Source organism: Scomber japonicus, chromosome 14 (genome assembly GCF_027409825.1).
Source record: "Scomber japonicus isolate fScoJap1 chromosome 14, fScoJap1.pri, whole genome shotgun sequence".
Classification (NCBI taxonomy): domain Eukaryota; kingdom Metazoa; phylum Chordata; class Actinopteri; order Scombriformes; family Scombridae; genus Scomber; species Scomber japonicus.
Genome location: NC_070591.1, coordinates 29338306 through 29350190, shown reverse-complemented (window position 1 = coordinate 29350190; position 11885 = coordinate 29338306).

The window sequence follows — 11885 nt, the reverse complement described above, 5'->3', positions numbered from 1 at the left end:
TGTGACCTCCCAGCGCCCCCTAAATGCAGAGTTATTGTGATTAAAGCATGATTGGCAGCGCTGGTTATTAATTCTAATCTTGGGCACATATGCAGGGTGGTGGGCAGAGGGCAGGCTGCAGTGTGTGCCAGGCGGACGCCACACGGACGCTAATTCACTCTGACACGCTATCAGAGCACAGTCACACACACACACACATACACACACACACATACACACACACACCCCTCCTCGACTACACACACTTTCCTCTAATGCACAGGAGAGGGGAGGCGAGGAGAGAAGGTTATCCTTTAACAAGATACACACACACACACATACACACACACACTCACACACGCAGATTCCACAGCACTCCAACACAAAAGTGGCATTTCCTGGAAACCATTAAGGTGCTCTGTACTTTCAAGTACATCATTTGAAAGCTCGGAGCAGCGTGTGTTTAGCAAATCATTTCCATCTCAAGACTCGTATAAAGGTCTTACATTTACCACTTAGAGGCAGAAACTCAAGTGGTGGGTTATTTTGAAAATATATTTTCTTGCCTCGACGTAAAAGCCTTCAAGCAAATGATGTCTCATCTGTCTTAATAAGTCTCTCTTCGGGTTAAAATGTCTTCTCGGCGGCTGGAGTCAGCCTAAAATTACGTCAGCGGTCTCACAGAAGGAAAAGGAGATGAAGTCGAGTTTAATGAAAAAGTGGCTTGAAAGTATACAGGTTTAATTACTATGAGTAGCATCACTTACAATACTTGAAGTGATTTCATGAGATATCTTAAAAAGTGTGTGTGTGAATGGGATGAAGTTACACTCTCTGACAATGTGAATGTTTGTGAGGCCAGAAACAGCAAATGTATGTTTTTTTTCCCAAATGCAGGATTCTCTAAAATATGAGCAGTGACAGCTTTACTGATCTGTATCAAATGCCAATGTCAAATGTTTGAGCCTGCGTGCAATGTGAAATCTAAGCAGACTCTTTATGGGAAAATCGGGGAAGTACTCTTCTTTCTCCTGTAGAGGGCATTGTAATATCATACATATCAAGTGGAAATTCATTCAGAGCATCACATGGTGCAGGTGGAGATGACAAGACAGCAGCACACAGTGTACATGGTGTGATTTTCAGGGAGGCTTAAACTGACTTTATTAGCACATGTATATCACATTTCTAAATGTAGGTATTGTAAAAATGAGTTATCAGGTGTTGCTGAATTATTATCAACTGCATCCTGCTAACTGGTGACAATTAGAGGAAAGTATGTTCACTTTCTGCCACAAATTGTATCAATTGATCACAAAATGTTAGTGCAGTATTTCAATCTGTTTAAAGAAACCTTACAAATATATTATATAACAAAAATCACCACTTCATATAGCACCTTGGTATCCTACTGGTTAAGACACAGCTTCACTGCAATGTGTGCACTTTGATTCTGGCAGTCGAGTTTTGTTGTAATGCTCCTTTTCTCTATCTCTCCTCTACTGTTGCTTGCTAATAAAGACATAATATTCCTTCCAAAACACACAGGCGAAGAGTTTGGGGGGGGGGGGGGGGAGATAACTAACTTATCTGAGGTACAACTGACCTGAAGACACAGAGTTATACTATTAAAACAGAGGAAATTGAGGAAAGTGAGGGGTACAACATGTAACACAAGTCCAACTGGAATCAAACCAAGGATGTTGCACTTTTATGATGTTAGCCACTCAGTCACTCAGGATTGATATTTCATACAGTTACCCTACAACTGCTGCTGAAATTCCTGAGCTCAGTATCATCCACAAATCACAGTGAGAATCAGCCAGTCAGCATGGTTTACTGTTACTATGTCCAAATACAGATCCACATTTCTAAATTAAAAAAAGATGATTTGCAGTCTTAGTTTAGGTAATACAGTTGTTTTCCCCTTCATAAGTTTAGTGTATTGTTTGCACATATTTTGAGTTAACAGTGTTTTCAGTTTTTATAATGTTTAGTTGATTTTTGGTATCAGGTACTTAAGCTTGTTGGCATTGCTTAGACAGGTTTAGCAATTGGGATCCAGCAGAAGTTGAATGATCTGTGTTAAATGCTATATTCCATTTACCTCAGAAGATGGAAGTCAGAAGTCAGAAGTCACACCCGAGTTTGAATTGTTCTAGTTCTAGAAGTCAGAAAACCAGTTCTAGCCACATCACATCCTCATAAAAACATCCAGGATGTCCTCAGTAAAGGTCACAGAAGACTTTCAGGATTCCTGCAGTCAACACTTTGAACACTTGTTCATCTGTACAGCACAGTGCAGGTACTGTAGGCGCTAAGAGAGTGACAGAAGTAAGAGATCTGAGACATTACAGGAGAGGCTGTTGATTATAATTAATAGCTGGTAGTGCATTATGGTGCATTATGGTGGCTGGTCATAAACAGTATGGAGCTCAGGATCGAGGTGAGAGCGCTTTAACAGGCTCCCACCATCTGCACGTCAACGTTTAATGACAGCAGCGCACGCCTGGGTGACAGCAGCGCTCCTCTGCATTATTAAAGCAACATACACACACACACACACACACACACACACACACACACACACACACACACACATTAAAAAACACATTTTCAGCAACATTTAGAGAGGTTATCATGATTCTTTCAATAATGATTCCCTACGGCTTGAATTGGAATTTAAAGAAATAAAGAATTTTTCTTATGATCATCCTTTCTTCACATTAATTTGCTTCTCTATCTTCCCCTTTACGCTTACTTTCCTCCTACTTCTTTCTTTCATTTTTGCTCCTTATTTAATCCTTTATTTTATTCTCTCTTCCCCTCTTTCTCCACTCATTTCCTCTCCTCCTCAACTTCCCTCCTCTCCTTCCTCTCTTTTCTCTTCCTCCTACTCTTCATCAGCACATCTGGAGGTGTCATTTGAACAACCCCAGCCCTTCAGGACCTGACACACACACACACATACAAGCGCGTAAAACACACAAGCATAGATCAGCATGGACACACATTACCTCTAGTGTCATTACTGTAATGTTATTTTTATGCGAATTCAACATGAAAATAGGCGAGGGAGGGCGCAGAAGAAAAGCAGGAACATCAGGGGGAAAAAACTCAAAGCCAAAGGGACACACAATGCCCAAGGAGCAGAGAGCAATCTTTCATTTATTCAATTAGCTAACGAGGCGAGGGAGCCAGACACCGACAGAGGATTGATGCCGAGGAAAAACTTCTCTCAGCAGGCAACGCTTACTCAGGACTTTTACTCCTGTCTCTCTGAGCTTCTCTCTGTCTTTCTCTTTATTCAGGAGAAAAGTTCACCAGGGAGAAAGAAGGGAAACTAAAGGGAGGAGACCTTGAAGCTGACCTTCAGCAGCTGTTCTTTGTCTGGCAGAGAAGGGGGAATGAACAAATGTCATTAAGAGACATCTTTTTGGAAGGAGGGGGAGGTTATAATATATTTTTTCCCTTTGGTTTGCACTGTTTTAATTTATTATAATGTGAGAAAACTGTTGTCAAATATTGTAATCAGTTACCCTTGAGTGACCACATGCTGTAAGTAAAATACACTATTCTAATTAGCAGGCAGCTGCCAGCATGTTAGGTCAGCTCAAACATTCTTGTGACTACTGTTAAATGGACTGTAAATGGACTGTACTTATATAGTGCTTTTCTAGTTGTTACGACCATTCAAAGCGCTTTTACACTACATGTCTCATTCACCCATTCACACACATTCATACACTGATGACAGGAGCTACCACGCGGGGTGCCAACCTGCTCATCAGAAGGAAACTAACCATTCATACACCATTGGCACAGCAACGGGAGGAATTTGGGGTAAAGTGTCTTGCCCAAGGGCACATGCGGACTGGAGGAGCCAGGAATCCAATCTTTCAATTGGTGGACGACCTGGTCTGCCTCCTGAGCCACAGCTGCCTCACAAGTTCACAAGCACACACTGTTCTTAATAATTTACAAGGTTTAAACTTGGAGCTGCTAAAATACTACAATACCCATGAGCCTCAAACATCATTGCAGTGAGAAAGAGGCCTGTCAGTGGTATGAATCAGCAAGTTCCAAATCTTTTGCCATGTCAGTTGAGAACAAAATACAGTGTCATAATTGCTGAATTAATTCACTAATTAAAGTAAATTGTTTAAGCTCTGTGATTTGAGGTTTCTTGCTGAAATGCACCTTGGGGGTAGTAGTTGACTTCTACCTCAAAGTTGCCCAAAACATCTCCTCCCACTTCACAACTCTGTAGACTTTGTCACTAACTTGCCCATTATATTATATTATATTATATTATATCATATTATATTATATTATATTATATTACATGTTATATTGGGGCACTTTGAACCACTTAATGCATGTTATACTCACCAAAACATAATCCCTTAAACCAGGTTTATAGTATTGCATCGACTCAACGCTGCATCGACATGTATCCCCCACAGAGCCATACACCGTTACCTGACGTGCACCTCCAAAAAATTGGAACAACAAGGACTGTGATTGGTCCACACTACAAAATTTCCTGCTTTTCCGGTTCCCCCTCTTGCCATACCACTATTTTTAAAGTGTTTGGAGAGTGTTTCATTGTTTTTGAGCGAAAAGAAAACATGGACCAAGTAGAAGAGCGTTTGATTGAGTAGGTGTGGAAGTACAAGCACTTGTACAATTCGTCTTCCCGCATTACAAAGACAAAAAAGTGAAGCCGGAAGGTAAACAGACAATCAACGACTGTCACGATAGACCCTTCAGGACCTTCAAGAACCTCACACCCCCTAGTGTTTCAGTGTTGAATTGCACAGCATCATTCAACCCTGACATAGAACTTGGAACGACGGCATCAAGGCAATGTTATACCACACTCTCTTTGTCTCTGCAGTAGTGGCTGGACTGACTCAGTGTGGCACAAAGAAAGTGGAGGTGCAGCATATCTAAAAAAGAAGAGCGCAAAGTTTGTGGCGTTGGTGGAAAAAGGACTGGGTACCGGGCAGCTGTACATGGGAGCGCCACAATAGATTAGTTGTCTAATAAAAGGTCTTAACGACAACAGTCTCTCTGTGTTCTCTGCTGGGGAAAACCTACTGTGGAAGTATAGTAACTTTGATTGATACTTAAACTCAGTATCTTAAAATATGAGACGGAGAACAGAAGTCGTCGAACAGCCAACTGGGATCTTTATTCGTCAACAGATGCAGACATCAACGAATGTCAGAACAGCAAATAGCAAACAGCAAAACAGAATCCTGGAATTCTACTCTGTGTCACGGTGGTCATGATCTCCCTGTAATATTAGATATAGTGAAAAACAACTCCTTATAAGGGATTGATGGACCAAAATGGTAAGGCCTGTTGAGCAATGTTAAGTAATTCTAACCTTTGCCTCTATCTGGTGTTTTTCCCTCGTTCTTCCTTCTGATACACACAAATGTGATATCTGCCTCTACATATCCCTCCTCTTTATGATTTTATCATAAATGTTCGCCGAGATTATGTATGATAAATGTGTTATATAGGTGTGGATATAATGGATATATGATAGTGTGAGTACAGCATGTGTTCCTCATTAATATGGCTATGTGCTGTGAATCTCTTAACATAAACATGATACACGTATGAAGCACATATACGAAATATAGTGATATATGGCTTAACATGACAATATGGCACACATACAATACTAGAACATATTTCAACATCTGACCCTCATGATGAAGGCGAAAAACCTGACCGGCTGCTGATTTCAGGAAAATTCCTCCATCGCTCCCGTCCCACCGGGCAGCCTATTCCAAATTATTGGACTTCTGACAGATGTTCAAATATGCTATCATTGAATTAGCAACATAACTTCAGACCGTACTGTAAAATGAATATGGAATACAGTACATAAATCACACACAGTTGATTAAATGAATATGGAATACAGAACATAAATCACACACAGTTGATTACATGACATAATGACAATGATATTGGTTAGGATACTGGTTATAGTCTCTTGTTATATGTGTGGTTATAGTGTATCTTTGTCCCGTCCAAAGAGTACATCAGCCATTGTTCGTTTCCCTCATTTTACCTCACGGTTCATCCTCCTCATCCGAACTGTCTTTGTCCGTCATGTAGTCAGGAGTTGGGAATAAGTCCGGTGTTCCCTCCCCCCTTTGTGTCAGAAGGAATCTGCGCACAAGTTGTTCAGGAGGCATCATACTTAGCATTTTTGCTCCTTGTATGTCATCCTGTTCACGAACATCCTGTTCGTGACGCCAATTATATAGTAACTTTGATTGATACTTAAACTCAGTATCTTAAAATATGAGACGGAGAACAGAAGTCGTCGAACAGCCAACTGGGATCTTTATTCGTCAACAGATGCAGACATCAACGAATGTCAGAACAGCAAATAGCAAACAGCAAAACAGCGAAAACAGCCCCGAGGCATGCCCTTACAGCCCCTTTATACCATTTATTGCGTATGGTGTCGTGCGTCATTGTGTTCGTGCACCAGGTCAAGTGGACCTGACATGTTCAGGCTAATTCTCAGTTCCTGGAATTCTACTCTGTGTCACGGTGGTCATGATCTCCCTGTAATATTAGATATAGTGAAAAACAACTCCTTATAAGGGATTGATGGACCAAAATGGTAAGGCCTGTTGAGCAATGTTAAGTAATTCTAACCTTTGCCTCTATCTGGTGTTTTTCCCTCGTTCTTCCTTCTGATACACACAAATGTGATATCTGCCTCTACAGAAGCAACTCTGCTACAGTCTCTTTAACTGTTATGGTTTCTGGTTTATTTTCTGACCAAACTCACTCTAAACAATGACCTCTTACTGTCCAGCCACCATAGCCCAGATGAGAAAAAATAATTTATAATATTGTTGTTATATCGATGTTCATAAGCTCATTTGAGTCTCCAGTTGGCTTAATAAAAAGCAGCAGCAACAGTGAAGATATTAACCTCTCAGGCTACACACAGACTGCTGTGTCTTGTTGGTGGAGATTGTCGTAATTTTCAGCAGCAGCTGCGGCTGTTTTTACAAAAAAAGTTTTAAAATCCCAGTGTTCACTTACTGCTCAGCACCAAAAAGACACAGTTAATGACTATCCGGTGAAGAAAGTGGAATATTTAGCAGCTAAAGAGTCTGATATTTCCCTCAGTAGTTAATAGAGACCAACAGAAGGGGTAAAAGAGAATAAGAGTAACGGGGGATGGGTATTTTGACCCATAATCACATGTGTGATTTCCTTTTGCCTGAACCTTAAGCCAGTTCCTCACAATGTAAATCTCTGTAGCTAAAAACAGATCCAATACTTCTCTCAGTTGAGAAAAATGACTTACTATTGTGTTCTGTGTGGCTAGAGGAGGGCAAAATGTCACTGCACACAAAGCCTAGAGGTCATGGCAGAAACATTTTTTAAAAATTGTTTTGTCATTGTATTAGCCTGGAACTATCTGCTGTTCATATGGAAAGGTATTGTGAGCCTAAGTAATTTGAAAGGGTTAGGGTTAGGAACCAGAACCAGTTCCAAAGTAAAACCAATGCTGCTCATTCTTTACACCAAAATACACTGACCGAATAAAACAGAATAAAAAATACATTTTCAGGAAAGGTGACACAAAAGCACTAAAACCAGTAAGTGTTAATAATGAACAAAACCAAATTTAAATGGGCAAAACCAATAAACCAAACCAGACCAAATTAAAACTGAAAAAAGAAAGAAAATCAAAAATGAACAGCGTTGCTGGGAACTAGAAAGGAAGCAAATTAATTACTGGAGTGATTTTATTGCACACGCTAAAATTAATGTTTGAATATCTTGCACCTGACCCTGTGGGGGCCTGGCATTTTAGTGTTTTCTTAATGGAAAACAGTTAGGAATTAGAAAAAAGTATTAATCACTTTACTGGAGACAACCTGCAACACACACTCACCTTAAAAGCAGCATATCCAATATAATTGTCGAAAGTGGATGATGGTTTAGTCCACTTTATCAAATCTATTGGAAACAATAAAAGTGATCAAGCAGCAGGGTGGACTGGACATCTTCCTGGCTGACGAATGTCAAAAGCAGCTTATTTTAGCCACAATGCAGTGCTTTGGCGGTGAAGTGTTGACCCATGGCCTGAGGTCATGCTGTGACATTCAGCTCGACATTTCAGAAGAACGTCAGCTTCCCTCGCTAGTAAAGGTCAGCGTTGCTGTCCTGTCAGCAGGGGGTCCTAAACTCTGACCCTGAGGGGACACCGGGATGGAGATTGGACTCAGGGAAGACGGTAGAAAATGTGTGTGCGTCTGCATAAGAGTTGAACTGTTGATTAAGAGTGTAGAGAATGGTTCCTCTAGACATCTGTGTTGATCAAGGCCTACACAGATGCACACTTTTCACACACACTTTTCCTCTTAAGACAGGTCAGTCCTGAGCTATGGGTTTCCAAGGACACTTTCAAAGATTTGTTTGGCAGTCTTGTGCTGGACATCTTGGTCATATGGCCAGTCCATCTGAGCTGTGACTTTGCGGCAGTCTTGTCAGGGATTCTATCCTGTCACTTGGTCCTCAGACAGCTCAGGTGGAGATGGCTCAGTGTAGTGTTTTCCAGGACCATGTTGGTACATGACTTAAGTGTATGTGCTGATTGTTAGGCTGAAGTTGCAAACTAAGGAGAGGTGGTACATATTGGCCTATAGTTCTTCATCTGAGCCACCAGCACAATCAAACAAACGCTATCTAACAGTGACTTCCTCTTCTTTGGTTTTGGCTAGCATCCTCCACAGATTTAATAGCCCACCATCAGATGGGAGAGTTTCTGTTGGTCTCTGATGCTGGCCATCATGCTATCGTGGAGTTGATGCACTATACCAATGAACTTGTTGGTACGCCCATACACCTATGGCCATAATCTTCCAGAGGCCTTCTCGGCTGACTGTGCCAAATTATTTTTGTTAGATTAATGAATGCCATAAATACATCAGCAATGTGTTCTTGGAATTTAACCAGGAATTTAACCAGTAGCTGCTGGACAGTAAATACCATGTCAGTGGTCATGTTATGAAACCATACTGACTCCCAGGCAGCAAATCCTGATCTAGGTGGACAATTAGTTGGTTCAAAAGGATTCTAGCCAAGATTTTGCCAGCAATTGATGAAAGTGAGATGACTCTGTGGTTGTGGCAGGCCTATGGATTACCTGTCCTTTTATAGATATGGATTGTAGAGGCATCCTTAAACTCTTGGAGAGTTGCTTCTAATTTCTACAGAGACTGAAAAAAGGTCAGTTTCTTGACAAAGCAAGGCCTTCCAGCCTGGTTGATTTCTGCTGGGATGGCAGGAGAGAGAGGCTTATGGCTTTCCTGGTTTCCTCAAAGGAAGGTGGAACAGCAAGGAACAGGTTTATTTCAACTTGAGGCAGCCTCACAGTTACCTCCTCAGGACTGGACTGAACTGAAGTGTTCAGTCCAACATGCAAGTATTTTGTCCTTCTCTGTGAGGACTGTTGTTCCATCTGCATTTAGGTGAGATGAAGTTCTCAAGTACTGTGGACTGTAGACCTGCTTGAGTGCATCAAAGAAGCACTTGATGTTGTTATCAGTGTAAGACTGAATCTCCTCAGCTTTTGTACACTTTATGCAGGCGATATTTTTTACCAAGGATGCCATGAATACCATGGATTTCTTCATCATTTTGATCATACCAATCTTTATGTATATGTATGGGAACAAGAATCATTCCTCCAGACATCTGTGTTGATCAAAACCTGCACACACATACATACACACAGCAGTGGTCCCAGTGACCTTGAAGGGTGTTACATTTACTTTGGGATCAGAAGGTCTTTCATAGTCCATCTGTGCTGCTCTGGAAACAGGTCCAAGTAAATCTATGGGGGAGAGGACACCTTTACTGGTGTGAAAGTATAAACTAAGAAAAAAAGCACCAAACAACTAAAAATATCAGAGGACAGAGTCAGAGAAAAAGGAAGACAGATGAGCCGACAACAGAGAATGTTTTATGATGCTGCATACTGTAGGTTCATATTCCAAACTCCAATCTTGTAATGGATTATCCAGCCAACATCTTCACTAAATCATCGTATTAGCACTATGTGAGCTGCAGCACACACAACACCTGGATAAAAAGCATAGGCTTCAGCTTTCATCAGGCCCAAAACTGGCCACAGTGCTGCTGATTACAACAATTGTCAACCTTAAACTGGCCCTAAATCTGCACCTCCAAATATTTGCCATATCTGACAGCCTTGTATGGGCCAGATTAGGTTCATTTTAGGTAGAGGTTAAGAGAAAAAGCTTGCTTATTCCCATCTGTGATTTCAGCACTCCACTGTACATTTTTCATTGTGATCCAGTTCTCCAAATAACATACAGAGAGTTTAGGTTACATTACAACTTGTTGCTGAGTTTTAACAGTCTGGTCATTGTCAATCACTGCAACTGGAGACAGATGACACTAGCCAGACCCCTCTTCCTTGTATATCATGGAACAACATGTCAGGAGATGTTAATGATGATGGAAAAGTACCATCTAGTGGCAATCAGTGAAAATATTAGCAAGCTAGGCTAACTAGTTTCCACTTTCTGTGTGGAATACAAACCCAACCACACAATGGTTCCTCCCAACAGTTAAAAGCAGTAAAGGGACAGACATCCAAATCTCCTGATCACCCTGGTGGATTCACTTCCTTCAGAGCAGTCTCACTGACACCAAACACACAGTATTATTACTGTCTGCTTGACCAGTAAAACCCACAAAAAAGGAATAAAGTTCTTGCATTAAGGTTCGTATTTATTCATTTTTGAATCATTGACAAGAACCCCAACAGAGAAATTTCCAAATTAACTGTGTGAAGTTAAAAGGAGTCCAGAGAAAACTTCAAACAATGGCTTCAGGGCAACACTGGGATGGTTCCCTAACCAAATCACAAACTCTTCCAACAATTAATCCAGTCAGCCCAGCAGTCCCTGAACCATTAAAATGACTGCGAGCAATCATCCAGATATCTCCCCAAAATCTGATTCTGATTCCCTCTGCACTAAACTAGCCTAGGGCCGAGTGCAGGATGTGAAAGTGAGAGCACACCCCCTCTGCAAAAACAAAGGTCCACAACCACAAGAGGTCACTATGAGTCATTTTTAAAGTTTTCTTTGCTTCTCTCTCTATTTTTCTCCCCTTTCATCACATTTTTTACTCCTGCTGTCTCCCTCTTTTTCACCTTCTCCAATTTCTCCCTTTACCTTACCTCTTCATAATCCTCACTCCCACCTCTCTCCCTTATTAGTCTCTTTCCTCCTTTATATGTTCCCATCTGTCTCTTCATGAGTTCTCTCTTTCTCCCATACCTTGCTCTATTCTTTTCCCTTCCCTTCCTTTCCTCTTGTTTCCACCCTCCCACCACCTCTTCTCCTCTCCTCTCTCCCTCCCTCCTACTCTGTGATCCCGCTGTGTTTCCTCTTTATTTACCACAGGAGCTGGTGAGTTCTCCAGCAGGCCCTGACACTTTAGGCTCTGATGGATAGGCCTGCCAGCGGACGAGTGTGATAAACGGTAAGGTGATGGATAGATCTGCCGGGGCGGTGGAGACATCACAAAGCAGTTTCGCAGCTCCTCGCCAGGCAGCGGGAGGGCCTGAGGGCGGCCATTTTGTGCCAAGCCACGGGCCCCTAATGGAGTAGCCGGGGCCTAATGAGGCCAGATGATTAGACAGCAGAAAAAGAGGGGAGGGAGGGGTTAGAGCCAGCAATCTGACTCTAGTGGAAGTATGTGTGACTTTACTTAAGTAGTACTGCTGGTGGGAAAGAATTCACTCACATGTAGCTACTGACACACATAAAACCATTATTTACATTTCATTCTGTATTGCCATGTTCATTTCA